This window comes from Scyliorhinus canicula, chromosome 3, assembly GCF_902713615.1.
Source record: "Scyliorhinus canicula chromosome 3, sScyCan1.1, whole genome shotgun sequence".
Lineage (NCBI taxonomy): Eukaryota > Metazoa > Chordata > Chondrichthyes > Carcharhiniformes > Scyliorhinidae > Scyliorhinus > Scyliorhinus canicula.
This window is the reverse complement of record NC_052148.1, coordinates 57,424,773-57,443,475: the sequence shown is the minus strand read 5'-3', so window position 1 is coordinate 57,443,475 and position 18,703 is coordinate 57,424,773. Positions and strand designations below refer to the sequence as shown.

The window sequence follows — 18,703 nt, the reverse complement described above, 5'->3', positions numbered from 1 at the left end:
ACCACCTGCAGAGTGCCCCAGGCCTTGGACATCTTGACTCATGGTCGCTATCTTCGCCTCCAAGGCCTCCACTATGGATGCCACCCGTGCGGTGTTGGCCTGGGTGGCACGCATGGTTGGCACCACCTCCTGCCCCTGCAGGGGTTGAACTATAACTGCATCTGCAGGCATTGGATGGTTGCTGACAACCCCTCAGGTAGTCCCTGGCTCTGTGTCTGCATCTCCATTATCGATGGGACCGTCCCTTCCAGAAGCCCGAGACCAGTCCGAATGGCAGCTAGTCACTGGGGTCGGGCCACACTCCGAACTTCCACCCCCTCGGTGTTTCCTACCTGATATACCATTGCATGCATCTGGTGCGCACTAGATAGAGCCTCTTCACTAACACACCCAATCGACGTGAGTGTCTTCTGGGGTGGTGGAGAGTATGGAGACAGCTGCGTCGGCCAGTTCGTATCATCCCCGGACTGGTGCTCCAGGGTTCTCAGGCTGGCATTTGGAGGCTCCCTTCATTATCTGTTGCCGCCTCTCTGCTGGAGTCAGCTTGGGGTTGGGGTCAGGGGACACCAAAAAGACCCGTCATGTCGTCAGGTGATCCTGCAAGTCACAAGACATGATGAATGATTGGATCACGGGTTGGAGTGGTGGGTGGTGTGGGGAGGTGGTGGGGAGGGATTGATGGGGTGGGGTCTTGCCAACCCGTAGGGACACTGCAGTTCAGCGATGGCTCACTTGGTTGCCCAATGCCAACCTCTGCTTCGGTAACTGCTCTTTCCCCAGGCCCACTGTGATGGTGACGATCTGCAGGTCCAGCAGTCCCCCTCCGGTCTTCTCTCTCTGTGGTTATGTGCTGTCTTCTCCAGGGTGTGGTGGTGGTGGTGCTGGGGGGTGGTAAGAGAGACAGAAAGCACACAATGTTAGGCAGTCGGACACCAGCAGCATAGCGGGTGGGCAGCTGTGGCCAGGGCACCCGGCCATGGCGAGTGGCATGGTGCTGGCCTGTGCTGCAGGGTGGGGTACGAGCAGACTGCCGATAGGTCAGGTTTGGTAGCCTTCTGGGTTGTTGGTGGGGGGGTTTACAGGTCCGTGGGTTGATGCCAGGGCACGGTGCTGCCTGCTCACTCTGGCCATCCTGAGGACATTGTGCAACATCTTCCAGCACTGCTGTCCGGTCCTGGGTGGGGCCCACGGTACTACCAGCTGCCACCTGCACCCAGGCCAGGTGTATGGCTGTGGGTGGCAGCCTCCTTCCCACCCCGGGGAACAGAGTGGCACGCCTTTCCTCCACAGCGTCCACCAGGTTCACGAGCTCTGCGTCGTGCTGCCACCTTGTTGGCTGGGATGAGTGTGTATGGAGAGTGGAGTGCTGATATGCGGCTGCAGCTTGTCAGCCTCTCAAACGGCAATCCTAACTCCATTGAATCGAACACCGTTTTTCAATGGAATCAATCCAGTTCCATGCTAGCCCATTAACGGATCATAAATTGCTCCGGGATCAGCGCCAATTTGGTTGTCATGGAGGTCCCGCCGTCAATACCGTCTCTGAAATGGAGAATCCCTCCCGGTGGGTAAAACATTACCAAATATCGACTTCACAATGGTCATATGAACCATCATATCCAGATAGCTTGTATTCTTCAATGGTTCAACACTGTGAAGTAGGCTTCCCAATTTTTCTTCCAATGTGGAACATCCCTTACTTACTTTTGCATTGAACTTCACCTGACATTTCCCTCCAGTTGCAAATTTTTCCTTTCGTCCAGCTTCTTGACTACTTCATCAAACCTGACTGCTTGTAACCAGTCGGACCAGCAATGAACTGTAGAAGCACGTCAAACTGGTTAAGATGACTGATGAGATATGGGAACTCGAGTGCAGACGTCAGAGTAGAGAAGGAAAAAGTCAAAACAAATTGTTGTGATTTGTGAGCTCACTGCGGGGGGTGGGGGGCAGTGCAGATTTCAGGTTTTCTGAAAACAACAAAGAACATATGACTGTCCAGTGCCTTCCAGGTGCTAGGATAATGAAAAAGGACAATGCAGGGAGTGTGCAAAATTATTTATGTCCTGAACAGATCAGCAAAGATAGGTACTGCATATTGATGTAAATAGTGTGAGGAAGTCAGTGATGGAGCTAACAAGTTTTTAGTCAGAAAAATTATAAATTATACTGGAGATCTTAAGGAGGCCATTTATGGCAAAGGAAAGTGAAAAAATAAAAAGATCACTGAATTCTGTAGAAATCTACACAATGTTTACATTAACATGGCGGGAAATTTGTATGCTGGCCTGGATTTGCAGCTGGTCCCTGCAGCTGTCGATGGTTGACCAGATGCAGCCCCCCAACGCCGAAAGCCTGAAAACTTTGAATTCCCAACATAGTGTTGCTGGCCCCTCTACAGTTCTCCTTATAACAATTTAGTTCTGTTTGGAGAGAAGAATCTACTTAGATAGATGTCTGAAAACAAAGTTCTGAAAACTATCTGTTCAAAGTTTCTAAATACTGTAGCAACAAAATTGGAACAGTGGCAGATGATGAAAACCAATACACATCTTTCAGATGGAATTTTGAGGTGCTGGATTAGATAGAGAAAACTGTAAAATAGAAGAATAAAATGGTTGCAGCACGAAACGAGGCTATTCGGCCCATCATGTTCATGCGAGCTCAGTGCAGGAGCAATTCATCCTCTACCACCCCCCTTTAACCCTTTTCGGATAATGATCCAATTCCGTTTTGAATTTCTCACTGCCTCCATCACACTCTCAGGCATTTCAGACCTTAAGTTCTTGCTGCCTGACAATGTTTCTGCTGGCTAGTAGAATTGTATAGCAGTTAACAGTTTTGGGGGCCAGTTAGCTAGATAGCTAACATGGGGTTCAGAATATCACCAACAGCACAAGCTAAATTCCTGTTCCAGCTGAGTTAGACTACCTCCTCACCCTGTTTTGGAGATGGAAAAGCAATGGCAAGCCATCACTGACATAACTAAATGATCAAGGTCGCAATGAAGCATTAGCCAAGGACCTGCCTTTGAGCAGAGCACACATGATATGACACGGATTTCCTGAACCCACATCGTTTTTCCAGCAAGCTAGTAATCCAGCAGATTGTGGTTCAAAAGAATTGCAAAATATTTGTGGTAACAAAGGTTTTTTTAAGGTATCCTGCGTGGCAAAGTTTGACACTTAAATTATAGAGACATTGCGGTTTTAGCGTCTGTACATTCTGCTAACCAACCAGATAACAATTCAACATATTTTTTTCCAGCAGAGGTATCAACTGCATTAACGATGGAGCCATTGCTAGGAACTTGCGTCCATTCCATGTTTTGTACCTAACACTATGGCTGACTCAAAAGGTAAACGACAAACAACAGGAAAGGGAACATAATCTGAGTAAGAGATTGAAGGGCAGACTAAAGCTGATAAGCAGGATTCAGTCAGGTTTAGGTTGTCTCAAAGTCATGTGAACAATGCATTTTGAATATCCAAATTTATATGTGTCCCCAGACTTCAATTTCTATATTAAGAAAAAGTATTTTCGCTTCTGCATAGCAGTTGAAGATGAAGCTGTGATATTTTCCACCAATTTAGAAAATAATAACAAGGTTGATCAGCATACAAATTTGAAGCAAGACGAATGTAAAGGGCTGCAGAGTGATGTGATAAACATTCAGAAGCACATACCATATGTAGGGCACTCCTCACACAGAAAAAGATAAGCGATATGCCTGACCAGAGGCACCTCATGCATGCCATGTGATAAACAAAATTATTTTTCAATGTACCAGCACTCTTACGATGGATTCAAAAAACAGACAATATTCAAATTTTGAATACCTGGTACACAAACCATCATGTGAACAAATTGCTGAAAAAGAACATAAAACATATTTTCTATAGCGCTGCTAATGGCCAACGTGCAAGAACCGGGTTTAGCCAGCCCAGTTGTTTACACTTGGACGGTCCCATGTTCAGGATCACAAGTGATTTCAATGGTGCATGTGGCAGATTCTACGGCAAAGGCGGAGTAGCTATGACCTTGGGAGGTCAATGGCTGGCTGGTGCCATCAAGAGGGTGCTCTGGGAAAAGGATTTGCATTCACTTTAAACACACGGGAAAGGCAAAGGGAACCCGCTTCATGCATCCCTTTCCTTGATCAAACAGGGTCAGTACAAACAATGCTCATCAAGACAACAGCATGAATGGAGATGGCACCACCCGTGTCAACAGTTCACTCATTACGGACTTGTGTAAATGGAAGAAGAGCACATGGTCAACCTTGAATTAATTTGGAAAAGAACAGGAGAATTTAGAAGCATTTCTAAATTTGTGATTTTAGAGGAAACAAAGCGGAGTTGAGTTTTATCTGAACAAGGTGGAATCTTCAAAGTTAAGCTCAAGATTAAGAAATATGCTATATAGCTGAATTGGAGTCATTGAAGGATACAGTTCAGAAGGAGACCATTGCATCTTTTGTATCAGTGCAGGTTCTTTGAAAAAAATATTCCGTTTGCCCTATTCCCCTGCCTTTCCTCCATTGTCTTGCAAATTTCTCACGTTCAAATATTTAACCGATTTTCTTTTGAATGTTATTACTGATGTATACCACCTCTTCAGGCACTGCATGTCAAATTGTAACACAGCATTTCTCCTGGTCAGGCTTTGGGTTTTTCAACCAATTCCCTTCTCTTCCTGACTCACTGACCATTGGAAACAGTTACTCCTTATTGATATGATTAAACCACCAGTTTTCGACGCCACCGCTGCCACCGGGAATAGAGAATTTGGTGCTCATCCAAAACTCCATCCACTGTCGCGGAACCGAAGAATCCCGCCGGCATGAATGACTGGAGAATTCCAGCCTTGATGTCAACAACAAAATCCCCAGTTAATCTCCTCCAAGGATCAACCAACTTCGGAAGCTGGCAACTCCTGCATCTAGCAAGTAGAAAAGAGGATCTCTGAACAAATTGCAGCGCAGAGAAGCTACATTATGCGTAATGGGAAAAAAATCAGAAGATCAAAATGGATCCCACCCTCCCACGTTTAATTCAGGTCATCAGAAATGTTGAACAATTCAACATCAATGTCAAGACCAGGCAATGCAGACCTTTGTACCAACGCACTGAGATTGATTTTCAAAGTCTGCAAGTTTGCTGTCATAACAGGCCATTTGACAAAGCGCCGGATTCACTCAGTTCCCAAGTGTGACATGCGAACATCGTACCGCTGCAGCAAAATCCAAGGAAAAGTTATTCCACGAACAAGTGGCACTTCCTACTTTTAACTGATCCAGCTCTAGAGTGATCATGGAACCTTGCAACAGAAAGGATGACATTTGGCCCATCATGTCTGTGTCAGCTCTGTGAAATAGTAATCTAATTAGTTACATCCCATCTTCTTTCTCTGCAGTCTCGCAATTTTCTCTTCTTCAAATATTTAACCAATTCCTGCAGAAACTGCTTCCATCACTCTTTCAGGCAGTACATCCCAGATCTTACATCGCATTAATAAATAAAATTCTCACCTTACCTACTGGCATTTCTGCCAATTACGTGAAAACAGCAGTGGCAAGAAAAGTGTTGACAAAATACACTCCAATTTTGGAAGATTTAAAGTCATAAAAAATCTTCGTAGTTCACCATCTAACAGCAGCAACCAACTGTTTCAAAAATTGTTTGGGTTCCAACTTGGAAAGTCACTCCTCATTGGCCCAGGGCAACGTAAAAGTTAATAATTTTCTGAAAGCGCTGCAGAAAGCTATGGTTGCTGCATCCATCGAACTAACTCATGGAAACCAGAACTTGCTAGACTCCTTCACAAAATGTAAATAACATTCCACAAAGTAACAGGTTCACTTGAATTATGTGGTCGGAAACGTCGAATTGGGTTGCCAATTTTCCAAAACACTGATGTGACATATCGACCAATGAATGGAGCAACGATAAAGAAAGGTTATGCTGACAAATAATCTGAACATGAGACAAAATTAAGCACCAAGCTTTGTGTCGTTAACAACTAACAGGCTAACATTTATTTCCATGCATGAATACATGACACGGAAATAAACTTGCACATAAAACGTAAACCTCAACCTCCCCAAGATCAAGGGGGAAAAAGTAACAGAATGCAGAAGGGATGTAAAATTCAAAATTAAGTAAGCCTGGTATAATACGTACTCAGATGTAACTATATTGAGAATTCAGGCAATTTGAAATAATGTTATTGGCTGAGTTGTCTGATTTATGAAAAGTGTCAACTTTCTTAGACAGGGATTATAATGGACTAATCCACTGGTCTGTTGTGTGCTTCATGCCAGCAAAATGTCAAAGAAATATAAAACGGGTACAAGAGTGCCTGTTTAAAACAGAATTCAGGCAGCATGGTGGCACAGTAGTTAGTATTGCTGCCTAACGGTGCCAAGGTCCCAGGTTCGATCCCGACTCTGGGTCACTGTCTATTTGGGTTTCGCCCCCACAACCCAAAAGGTATGCGGGGTAGGTGAATTGACCATGCTAAATTAGAAAAGCTTAATTGGAAAAAATGGATTGGGTGCACTAAATTTATTTTAAAAAACAGAATTCACAGCTGAGGAGCCTGATAAAGCCAGTGCAATTAGTCCTCTTTGAAATCTAATTGATTGGAACTATTGTAAAGATGTATATCCCAAGTCTTTATGGAAATAGGGGAGAAATTGAAGAAACTTGGGCATAAATCTAAGGGGTGGCATAGTGGTTAATAATAATAATGATTTCCGGTGGCGGCCATGAGGGAGTAGGTCGCACATTTGGTGGCTCCCGCTCATGATAGATATTTTATACCTTCCCCCCCCCCCCCCCCCCCGACTTCGTTTTGGAATTTGTTTGAGGGGTCCGTGCGAGGAGGAATACTACCCAATATATGGAGAGACATTGCAAAGTGGACGCAAGGGAAGGAAGAACCGAATCGAGCAGGCACATTTAGATTCTGCAGTGAAGGAAAGCATGTCGGATCTGCAGAGTACTGGCTCGGCGGCCCAGTGGACACCGGACCAGCTGGTGGAGTTTATTCAGGAGGGCTTTGCCAAGCGAAAAAAGGAATGCCTGGACCCGATTAAGGAGTTGATCACTCGGGTGGAGCAAAGACTAGAAGCCCAAGATCAGGCGTCCAGAAGGTGGAGGAAACAGTGGCTGAGCATAAGGAACACCTAACTGCGCTGGAGGCACCAGAAAAGGCTGCAAGACAAGGACAGAGGACCGAGAGAATTGGGCCTGCCGGAAGAACTTGGGATGTGAGGGAACTTGGGAACTGAGGTATGTGAGGGAATGGATGCAAGGGCTTACATGGAAAATATGCTCAAGGAGTTAATGGGTGAGGCGTCGTTTTCTAGACCCTTGGAAGTGGACAGAGTGCACAGAACGCTTGCGAGGTCACTGCGGGCGAACGAGCCACTGAGGGCGATGGTGGGATGAATGCACAGATTCCTGGATAAGGAACAGATTTTGCATTGGGCCAAGGAGACACAGAGCTGTAAGTGGGAGAATAACATTCCGCGCTTCTATCAAGATCTGGGTGCGGACCTGGCCAAGAGAAGAGCAGGATTCAACCGAGTGAAATCGACCCGTTTCAAGAGGAAGGTGAAGTTTGGTCTACTTTATCCAGCTCGTTTATGGGTCACCTATGAAGAGCGGCAATTTTACTTCGAGTCTCCTGATGAAGCAATGGACTTTGTGAAAAGCAAAGGTCCAGATAGAGACTGAGGTGGCTGATCTTTGCTGTAATTGCTAAAATTGCTCTGCTAAAATTGTTCTTACTCTTGCACTATATAAGAAATAACTTTTGTAATGTTTTTTGGGCTGTTGCGAAGTTTTGTGAGTTAACTTTATATGGGTTGGGGATGGTTGGGTGAATCTTTGATGTTTTTTTCTTTGGGTGGGTTTGGGCAAAGAAATTATCTTGGATCAGAAGACATAGAATCTATATGGGTGGGGGTAAGAAATAACAAGGGAAATACAACGCTGGTGGGAGTAGTCTAGGTCTCCTAACAGTAGCTTTACTGTGAGATGGAGAATAAATCAGGAGATAAAGGGGTATGTAAAAATAGCAGTGCTTTAATCATGGGTGATTTTAATCTTTAGCTGATTGGGAAAATCAAATTGGTAGAGGGAGTCATGCGGAAGAATCCATAGTGTGTGTTCAGGACAGTTTCCGCAAACAATGTGTTATAAATCCAAGCAGGGATCTGGCTATTTTGATCTGGTAACTTGTAATGAAGCAGTTTTAATGAACATTCTCAGAGTAAAGGAACCCCTTGAAAACAGTGGCCATAACATGTTGAATTAAGCATTCAGTTTGAGAGTGAGAAACTTGGGTTATAAAAAATTGCGCTGCAGTTAATAAGGGGAAGTACAATGGAATGAGGGCAGTGTTGGCTGAAGTAGACTGGGAAATTAGTTTAGCAGAAAAGACAGTTGATCAGCAATAGCAGACGATTATGAAAAGAGTTCATGACTCGGGGCGGCATAGAGGTTAGCACTGCTGCCTCACAGCGCCACGGACCCGAGTTCAATTCTGACTTTGGGTGACTGATGTGCCGAGTTTGTACATTCTCCCAGTGTTTGCGTGGGTTTCCTTCACGTGCTACGGTTTCCTCCAAAGGTTAGGTGGGGTGACAGTGATAGGACGGGGTGGTGTCCATAGGAAGGGTGCTTTCAGAATGTTGGTGTAGACACAATGGGCTGAATGGCTTCCTTCTGCACTGTAGAGATGCTGTGCGGAAGAAGGATTGGAGGAAGGGGATAAATCAACCAGGTTAACTCAGAAAGTCAAGGATAGCGTTAAACAAAAAGAAAAAGCATACAATATAAAAAGACTATTGGTAAACCAGAGGATTGTGAGACTTTTAAACACCAACAAAAGATGACCCAAAAAGAGGGAGATAAACTATGAGGGTAAGCTAGAAAACAATATAAAAACATACAGTAAGAGCATCTTTAAATATATAAAAAGAAAGAGACAGATCAAAGTGAACATAGGCTCCAAAGAGAATTAGGCTGGGAAATAATATTGGGGAACAAGGAAATAGTAAGAGTTAAATAAATACATTGTTAGTCTTCATGGCAGAAGAAACTAATGGCATTCCAAATATGCAGGATAAATAAAGGGAAAGTAGTAGATGTAATATGCTTGGATTTCCAAAAAAATGTTCAATAAGGAACTGCACAAATAGCTAATTAATAAAATATGAGCCCATGGTGTTAGGGGGCATATTTTGGCATGGATAGAGTGTTATGGGCTAGGGTTTAGAGAACCACAAAAAGTGTATCATGGAGTTCACCTGACCTACAACTTTTACTAGATTGTGGTATGGGGAGCACATGGCCCACTCTACAGGTGTGGTACAGCAGAAATGGAAAAGTATATTTTTAAAGCAAAACAATGTTTATTCTATGAACTCAAGTTAACCTTTTTAAAACATACAAGTGAACATCTTAGCAACCATTGATTCAAATACAATCCCCAAAGACTGCAACACTAAGAAAACCTTTAAGCTTTCCTTTTTAACATCCATACGACTTAAAAACAAAACCTTTATTAGAAGCACATCAGGTTAAAGTCACTACTGAAAACATTTATAATTCTGAATTCACCAAATGATCAAAAGATAGTCTATTAATGGCAGAGAGAACAGCAGTAAACCTGCTTGGTCTGGCTTCAGCTCTAACACTGAAAACAAAACTCAAACACACCCTGCAGCCTGCTCAAAAACAAAGCCCACCCACTCTCTGACATCACTGCAGTAGTAAACACCTATATCTTAAAGGTAATCTCACTACAGATATTTATATACACACCCATTTATAAACACCCATTTCTTAAAGGTACTCTCACATGACAAGAGGATTAGCTAATGAATAGAAGACAGGGCTGGGATAAGAGGAGCATTTGCAGGATAACAATCTGTAACTAGTGGAGTGCCACAGGACTCTCTGCTGGGAGTCCAATTATTTCCAATATATATTAATGACGGATGAGGGAAGTGAATGTACTATTGCCGGATAGAAGGATTTTAAGGGTCCTCATGCATAAATCACAAAAAGCTGGCATGTACGTTCAGCAGGTACTAGAGAAGACAAATGGAACATTCGCCTTTATTTGAATGGGAGTGGAGTAAAAAAATAGGGATGTCTTGCTAAAACAATACAAGACGTACCTGAAATACTGTGAACAGTTTTGGTCCCCTTATCTAAGCAGAGATATACTGGCATTGGAAACAGCCCAGAGAAGGCTCACGAGTTGATCCCGGGTATGGAGGGATTTTCTTCTGAGGAAGCGTTGAGTAGGTTGGGCCTGTACTCATTGGAGTTTAGACGAATGAGAGGCAACCTTATTGAGACATATAGGAATCTCAGGGGCCTTGACAGGGTAGATGCAGAGAGGTTGTTTCCCCTTGGGGGAGTATCTAGGACCAGAGGGCATGATTTCAGAATAAGGAGTCTCCCATTTAAGACGAGATGAAGTGGAATTTCTTCGCTCAGAGGGTAGCAAATCTGTGGACTTCCTGACTGCAGAGGGCTGAATCATTAACGATGTTCCAAGTGTGATATAGCAGATTTTTAATCACTGAGTGAATCAAGAGTTATGGAGTTCAGACAGGAAAGTGGAGTTGATGGTTATCATATCAGATCATTCATGACCACATTGAATGGGGGAGCTGATTGATGGACTGAATGGCTGCTCTGTTCCTACTTCTTACGGTCTTATGAAACTGCACAGTTCCGATTGTCAAAAATACTAAAACAATGGGCGTGATTTACCGGCCTCGCCGCGACTGACTTGATGTGACGAGCCTGTTGGACCTCGTGAGAGACCTCTTGCAAAATTCACGATGCTCTAATCGTCTCGCGAGCTTCAATGGAATTGAATATTTCGCAGATTAGTGTATTTAAGTCAGCCATTTGGCCCATTTAAATATAACTGTGCCAGATTCTCCCAGACCTGGGAGACCTTGCCAAGGCCTCGTTTAGCACTGCTGAACACCAGGCGTAACAGCACTTGGGGGTCTCCCAGGCCATTAGCGATCACTCCGTGGAACTCCTGCTGGCACACAAGCGCTCGCTCTGGCACTCCCGCCTGACAGTGCCACCCTGGGCACTTTGGCAGTGCCACCCAAGCTGGCAGTGCAGATGTGCCTAGTTGCCCATGGTGCCTTTCCCTGAAGCGGTGGAGTGAGAGGAGGGCTCGAGGACCCCTCGAGGTAAATTGGGTGGGTCTGGAGGCCGCAGTGGGGTAGCTGAGAGGGGTCGAAAGATCAGGGCAGCCTTTACAAATGGTGCCCCGAAATGCAAACTTGTCAGTGCAATAAATTATGTAAGTGCAGCCTCGAATAAAATGGCAAAATGCTGTTGCATAGCAGGGTCTTTTTTTGGCGCACACCATGCACAATACGGCCAAAACAGAGCCCTGTTTTTGTCCCATTGAATTGTGCCCAATATTTCCCTCCAAGCCACACCTTACATATTTGGAAATATGCCATTGTTACTTCATTGTCACCAGGTGATGATCCTGGAACTTGCTCCCAAACAGCAGAGCACACACACCACATAAATTCAAAAGTTCAAAAGATGGCTCATCATCACCTCCTCAAAGGCACCTGGGCACTGTCTGGCTGTGAAACCCCCCACCCACCACCACAACCCCCTTCCCTGCCCTGGAGAAGCCCCCCCCTTAACTGGTCTTGTTTTGCCAAACTTGTTGTAAACCTCAGCAATGTGAGGTATGAATATTTAGTGGGTGGAGGGTGGGTGGGAAGAGATCATGTGGTAGGGAAGTCCATTGGTAAAATTCAACTGTATTTAAATACATTGATACGTGGTTCCCACCCTTTGTGGGCATAAGCTTGTGACATCACTGAGGAGGGGTGGGACAAAAATAATCGGGAAATGCAATTTATCCAAGAGAATGAAGTTTCCGGATTCTCTCCGGATTTTCTGCCCATGTCGCAGTTCTCTCAGACAGCAATCATGCTGAAAACTGCTGCCTTAGTTTTAGATTTCTGGGTATCATTTTGAGATACCACTAGGTGGCTCTTCAAACCTTAAATTAGACATATGTGCATATTCCTGTACACTTTTTGTTCATTTCCATATCTAATCTGTTCTTGAATGTTGTTATTGGTACCTGCATGGGCTTCGATCTTCTCAGAATGCACGGCAGCCACTAAGTGACCTAGCACCAACATTTGCAGTTGCAGAATTGTCTGTCTGTTCTCCTAACGATTGAATCTCCCAGCATTACTGTTTTTCTGAACTTCTTCCTCCCTACCCTATTCAATTGAATCAGCCATGATGCTATGGAATTGGCTGAGGCTGTACTCCCCAGAGATCCATCCCCACACCAGTATTCAGAACAGAAAAAAAATGGGAAGAGAACGAGATGCACTCAGTGGGCCCCTGCTTCAACTGTCTGGTCCTCCTCGAATCGAACGGTCACCCATTCTCCTCTATGTCTGCGCTCCTTCGGGGTGACCACCTCTTGAAGCATGCTATCCACATAACTCTCAGCTTCCTGTTTACACTGCAGCGATGGGGCTCAAGATTCTCCAGCTGTGTCCAGGTGACTGTAAATGGAGTTCTCACATTGCACAGGTCACGCATTAATGGGACTAGGTGCCATGTCATCGTCTACTAATTAGACTGAGCAGAGTTCTTACTTTCACCCATTCTCTAATTTAAAGAAAAAAATTACGGCTGACCAACCAATCATCTGTCCTGTGAAGTAATTATTTTGTTGTACACTGCCCCTCTTTCAGGTTTGGCCTGTGCCAACTCCACCACACTACTTATGCTCCTCTTCCTTCTGCTCCAGTCACCTTCACTCAAGCCCAACACACTGCTGCCTCTGAGCTGTGAAGTCACGGATTTGTTTTATCCCATCTAGCAAACCTCTTGTTGCTGCGGCTCTGCAGTGTAGAGATGTCAATGTATATTCAGCAAATTCAGTGACAAAGTAAAGCAAGGAGTGATGTCACTGGACAGTAGGTAATTGACTGGCCAGTAGTACTGCTGTCTTTTTTTCTCTCCGAGTTGCAGCAGCAGATGAAACTGAGAAATTGTAGTTTAGCAAATTCAGTTTAAACGTCTGGGGCTATTCCACTGGTGTTCCTCCCTCCTGGTGGGAGGGCAATTAGACGAGGCCCCAGGAACATCCCCCTCCTCAATGATGCCAAAATCTAGGCAGAGTATACAAAAGACAAGGCTAAAACGTTTTAGAGAGGTGAACTGCATTGGGGGGGGGGGGGGGGGGGGGGGGGCAAAAAGCTAAACACGGTCACAGAAGCCAGTCTTCAGCCAGTTTATTTTATTCCACATGATATCAGGAAATGGTTGAGCGTATTCAAAATGACAAAGTCTATGGGCCCCACCAATGTCCTCGATGCAGTGCTGAAGACTTATGCTCTAGGCGTATCCAGGCCTCTTTTAAATATGACTACGACATATCAAAATGGAAAATAACCCAGGTGTGGCTGGTCCACAAGAAGGACAAATCCAATGCTGCCAATTACTGGCCCATCAACCAAGTAATGAAAGCTACATGGGCATTAGGAGCAGAAGTGGGCAATTCAGGCCTTCGAGCCTGCTCCTCCATTCAATCAGATCACGGCTGATCTCTTCCTGGTCTCAAATCAACCTCCCTACCTTTGTCATCATCAGTCGGATAAAGCGCCACTAATGGCTAACATCAGCTTGGATTCCATTTGGATCACTTAGTCTAGACCTCATAACAATTTTAGTCCATAGATGAACAAAAGAAGAGAATTCTAGAGGTGTGATGAGAATGACTCCTCATGACATCAAGGCACCATTTGACACCATGTGAAACTAAGGAGTTCCTGTAAATTTGAAGCCAATAGGGATTGGAGGGAATCTCTCCACTAGTTGTGAGCCAGACCTAGTACAGATTGTGGTTGTTGGAAAACAATCATCTTAGCTTCAGGGCATTTCTGCAGGAATTCCTCAGGGTAATGGCGTAGGCCCACCCATCTTCATTGGAAGATAAAGTTGCTTTATCAATGACGTTCCATCCATTGTGAGTTCAGAAACAGGGATAAACACTGACAATTGCTCAGTGTTTAATTTCCTTTGCAATTACTCAGAAAATGAAGCAATCTGTGCCCCCATGTAGCAAGACCTGGATAACATTTAGGTTTGGACAGAAAAGTGGCAACTAATATTTGCTCCACACACATATCAGGCAATGACTACTGCCAACAAGGGAGTGCGCGATCACGCGCCAATGCCATTACCATTTTTGAATCTCTCACCTGGGATTTTAGTGTTGACCAGAAACTTTAACAAGATTCAATAGTGTTATATTCAGTACAGGTCTACATGGTATCATCAATTATATGGCAATACATATCAGAGACAGAAGAAAGATCTGCTAATAAAAAGGAACAATCCAGGTGCAAAGAGATGCCTCCCTCTACATAGAATCCATAGAATTCCGACAGTGCAGGAGGCAATTCAGTCCAGGAGTCTGCACCGACCCTCCGAAAGAGCATCCTACCTAGTTCCACTGCCGCGCCCTATCCCTGTAACCCCACATCATTTCGACATTATGGTGCAATCTGGCATGGCCAATCCACCTAATTTGCATACCTTTTGGACTGTGGGAGGAAACGGGAGGACCCAGACGAAACCCACGCAGACACAGGGGGGGAATGTGCCACCCTATTTATTGCCAATCATGAGCATCGACTGTGAGATCTTGATACTATCACATGGTACAAACAGGGAGACAATGGTCCATTGGACGCAAAATCGCCACTAGTGGCTAACATCAGCTTGGATTCCATTTGGATCACTTAGTCTAGACCTCATAACAATTTCAGTCCATAGATGAACAAAAGAAGAGAATTCTAGAGGTGTGACGAGAATGACTCCTCATGACATCAAGGCACCATTTGACACCATGTGAAACTAAGGAGTTCCTGTAAATTTGAAGTCAATAGGGATTGGAGGGAATCTCTCCACTAGTTGTGAGCCAGACCTAGTACAGATTGTGGTTGTTGGAAAACAATCATCTTAGCTTCAGGGCATTTCTGCAGGAATTCCTCAGGGTAATGGCGTAGGCCCACCCATCTTCATTGGAAGATAAAGTTGCTTTATCAATGACGTTCCATCCATTGTGAGTTCAGAAACAGGGATAAACACTGACGATTGCTCAGTGTTTAATTTCCTTTGCAATTACTCAGAAAATGAAGCAATCTGTGCCCTGGATAACATTTAGGTTTGGACAGAAAAGTGGCAACTAATATTTGCTCCACACACATATCAGGCCATGACCACTGCCAACAAGGGAGTGCGCGATCACCCGCCAATGCCACTACCATTGTTGAATCTCTCACCTGGGAGCTTACCATTGACCAGAAACTTTAACAAGATTCAATAGTGTTATATTCAGTACAGGTCTACATGGTATCATCAATTATATGGCAATACACATCAGAAACATAAGAAAGATCTGCTAATAAAAAAGAACGATCCAGGTGCAAAGAGATGCCTCCCTCTACATAGAATCCATAGAATTCCTACAGTGCAGGAGGTAATTCAGTCCAGGAGTCTGCACTGACCCTCCGAAAGAGCATCCTAGCTAGGTCCACTGCTGCGCCCTATCCCTGTAACCCCACCTAACCGCACATCATTTCGACATTATGGTGCAATTTGGCATGGCCAATCCACCTAATTGCATACCTTTTGGACTGTGGGAGGAAACGGGAGGACCCAGAGCAAACCCACGCAGACACAGGGCGGGAATGTGCCATCCTATTTATTGTCCATCATGTGCATCGACTGTGAGATCTTGATACTATCACATAGTACAAACAGGGAGACAATGGTCCATCGGACATAAAATTACATAGATCTTCTGAGTAAAAAGTATAATTTCACACAAAAATATAGGGCAAGATCATTGTAACTTCTTTCTCTACAGAAATATTTAAACTTATGTTTTTCTCTTTCATGTCTCAAGCCTTTAATCATTTTATTTATTTCATTACTTTGCTTATATCATCACCTCCGCCACTGATCAGAAATAAAAGTAATTCTTCATTTGTTTTAACCGCATGATATGTAAATTATATTTGTTACTGCCATTTATAGTGCATATACATGTGTATACGTATCCACTGTCAATAATTTGCTATACTGCTTCTCCAAAATCCAGCACCGGTAAGCATATCTTATCTTCAGCAAAATAGGAGGAAGATAAAAGCCATTGTCTTTTTTCTCCAGCTGTAGTGTAATGAAGGTCCAACTCAACAAAGTGCTGTGGAACCATTTTTAACTCTGAGAATTTGATGAGGGGATTTTCAGTGTTGATTTAAAATCCAGCAAAGTTTGCATTGAATGTTTAATTTAACTAACAGTAAATTGTAGTTTTGTTTATTCAAAGTCAGTGACAAACAAGTTCTGTGCTCGAGGGAGCAACTATCTGGATTGTTAGTTAGTATAAATCCAAGAGGTTTTGCTGACGCATGAACTGAGCAGCATAGTGGTCTAGCTCAATTGAGTACAGAGAATTTAGTATGGGAGGGAAATTGGTGTGGTGAAAGAGGAGGTGCTTTTCTGGTCTTATACATAACAAGGAATTACCTGAGAGAGGGAGCTGGAGACAGGAATCCCAGATGCATTAATTTAGGTGAGCGGGAAGATAATTTGCTGAATTTTCAGAGTTCATCACAGAATTTACAGTGCAGAAGGAGGCCATTCATCCATAACTAGTCTGCACCAGCCCTTGGAAAGAGCACCCTACCTAAGCCCATGCCTCCACCCTATCCCCGTAACCCAGTAACCCCACCCAACACAAAGGGCAATTTTGGACACTAAGGGCAATTTACTATGGCCATTCCACCTAAATTGCACATCTTCGCATGGTGGGAGGAAACCGGAGCACCCAGAGGAAACTCACGCAGACACGGGGAGAAAGTGCAAACTCCACACAGACAGTCGCCCGAGGCTGGAATTGAACCTAGGACCCTGGGATTGCTAACCACTGTGCCATTAAATATGGGCAGTACTTTAAACTGGTACTGAAGAGATAGAAGTATTGAATAAAATTCATGACTTAACAAGTTTACTTGCTTAATATAACTACACATAATTGTTGTATGCTATTTCTAAACTTGAAATCTAATTAGTTAAGTAAAACACAATAAAGATGCAAGGCAAGTGATATCGAGCTCTGGTGAACACCTGTGTGATTTATAGCGACCACATCTGCAGTAAGTATCTGGAGCCTGAGGAATTTCAGTTGAGTATTAATGAGTTGGAGGCAGAGCATCAAACACTGCAATTCACCAAGGAAGAGAAAGTTACCTGCACACTTTGTTCCAGGAGGCAGTCACAACTATTCAGCTAGGCACTTCAGATCTGACCAGGGACCAACTACAAGACTGCAACTGAGACAGCTATTAGGATACAGAAGGTAGCAATGAAGGAGGCTCGGCCCTTGCACTTCTTCAACAGGTTTGCTGCTCTTGCAGAGAGAGTGGATGAGAGCAGGGACTGCATGAAGAGGATAAGCAAATGGAGCAGAGCACTGTGGTGCAGAGAACCATTCAAGTGGAAGGAGTAAAACATTAATGTAGTCTATACATTACAGGGGCTGGTTTAGCTCACCAGACTAAATCGCTGGCTTTTAGAGCAGACCAAGCAGGCCAGCAGCACGGTTCAATTCCCGTACCAGCCTCCCCGGACAGGCGCCGGGATGTGGCGACTAGGGGCTTTTCACAGTAACTTCATTGAAGCCTACTCGTGACAATAAGCGATTTCAATTTCAATTTCACATGGGACATATGGCTAGTGCCATACAAAAATGCAACTTCCTACACTCGATTGAAGGACTCCGGAGTCCATTGTGCTGCACTTTTTTCAGGAGGTCAGGGTCAGAAAGTCAGGCATGAAAAACACATCTGCATTTCAGTATTAGTGAAAAGGAGCAAAATGGTAATCTGACTGCGATTATCACTCCTTGAGATTTCTGGCCCATCGTTTTAAACTTTAGTAAAGACAAGGATATGAAAAGAGAGTTGGTTAAAGTGAACTGGAAAAATAGGTTCAAAAGAAATACGAACACAGAATTTGCTGAGCAATCTTAGCAGATATGACAGCATCTGTGGAGAGAGAATGGAGCTAATGTTTCAAGTCTGGGTGACTCTTCATCAAAGCCAGAGAGAACTGGAAATAGGATGAGATTTATATTGTTGTGAGGGGGTTCAGGAACAGTGGGGCTGGATAGAGGGTCAGCGATACCTGACTGTACCTCGAGTACGGTGTACAATTTTGGTCTCCTTACTTAAGGAGTGACGTACTTATTTTGGAAGCAGTACAGAAGAGATTCACTAGATTGGTTCCTTGAATGAAGAGGTTCTCTTATGAGCAACGTTTGAGCAGGTTGGGCCAATAATACATTTTTGAAGACTGAGAACTGAGCTTATTGAAACATGCAAGATTCTTTGGGGGCTTAAAAGGATGTTTCCCCTTGTGGAGGAATCTAGAAATATGGGGCACATAATCAAAATAAGGGGTCTTCCACCTAAGAGGGAGAGGAAAGAAATTTATTCTCCGAGGGAGTTATTTGTATTTAGAATTTTATTTCCCAGAGGGCAGTGTATGCTGCTTCATTGAAAATATTCAAGGCTGAGTTTAGACAGATT

General features: G+C 44.0%; 1 protein-coding gene across 13 annotated transcripts in view; it reads right to left on the bottom strand.

Annotated features, from left to right (window-relative positions):
• The window catches only part of nedd4l (NEDD4 like E3 ubiquitin protein ligase), a 542,434-nt gene that overhangs the window by 161,903 nt on the left and 361,828 nt on the right, over window positions 1-18,703 (bottom strand). Inside the window, exon 1 of one of the 13 annotated variants that reach the window (XM_038790589.1) lies at window positions 2,987-2,992. The exons of the other annotated variants lie outside the window; for them this stretch is intronic. The gene's annotated coding sequence lies outside the window, so the exon portion shown is untranslated. Of the gene's footprint in view, window positions 1-2,986; window positions 2,993-18,703 lie in introns of those variants that run through there. 13 annotated transcript variants of the gene reach the window in all.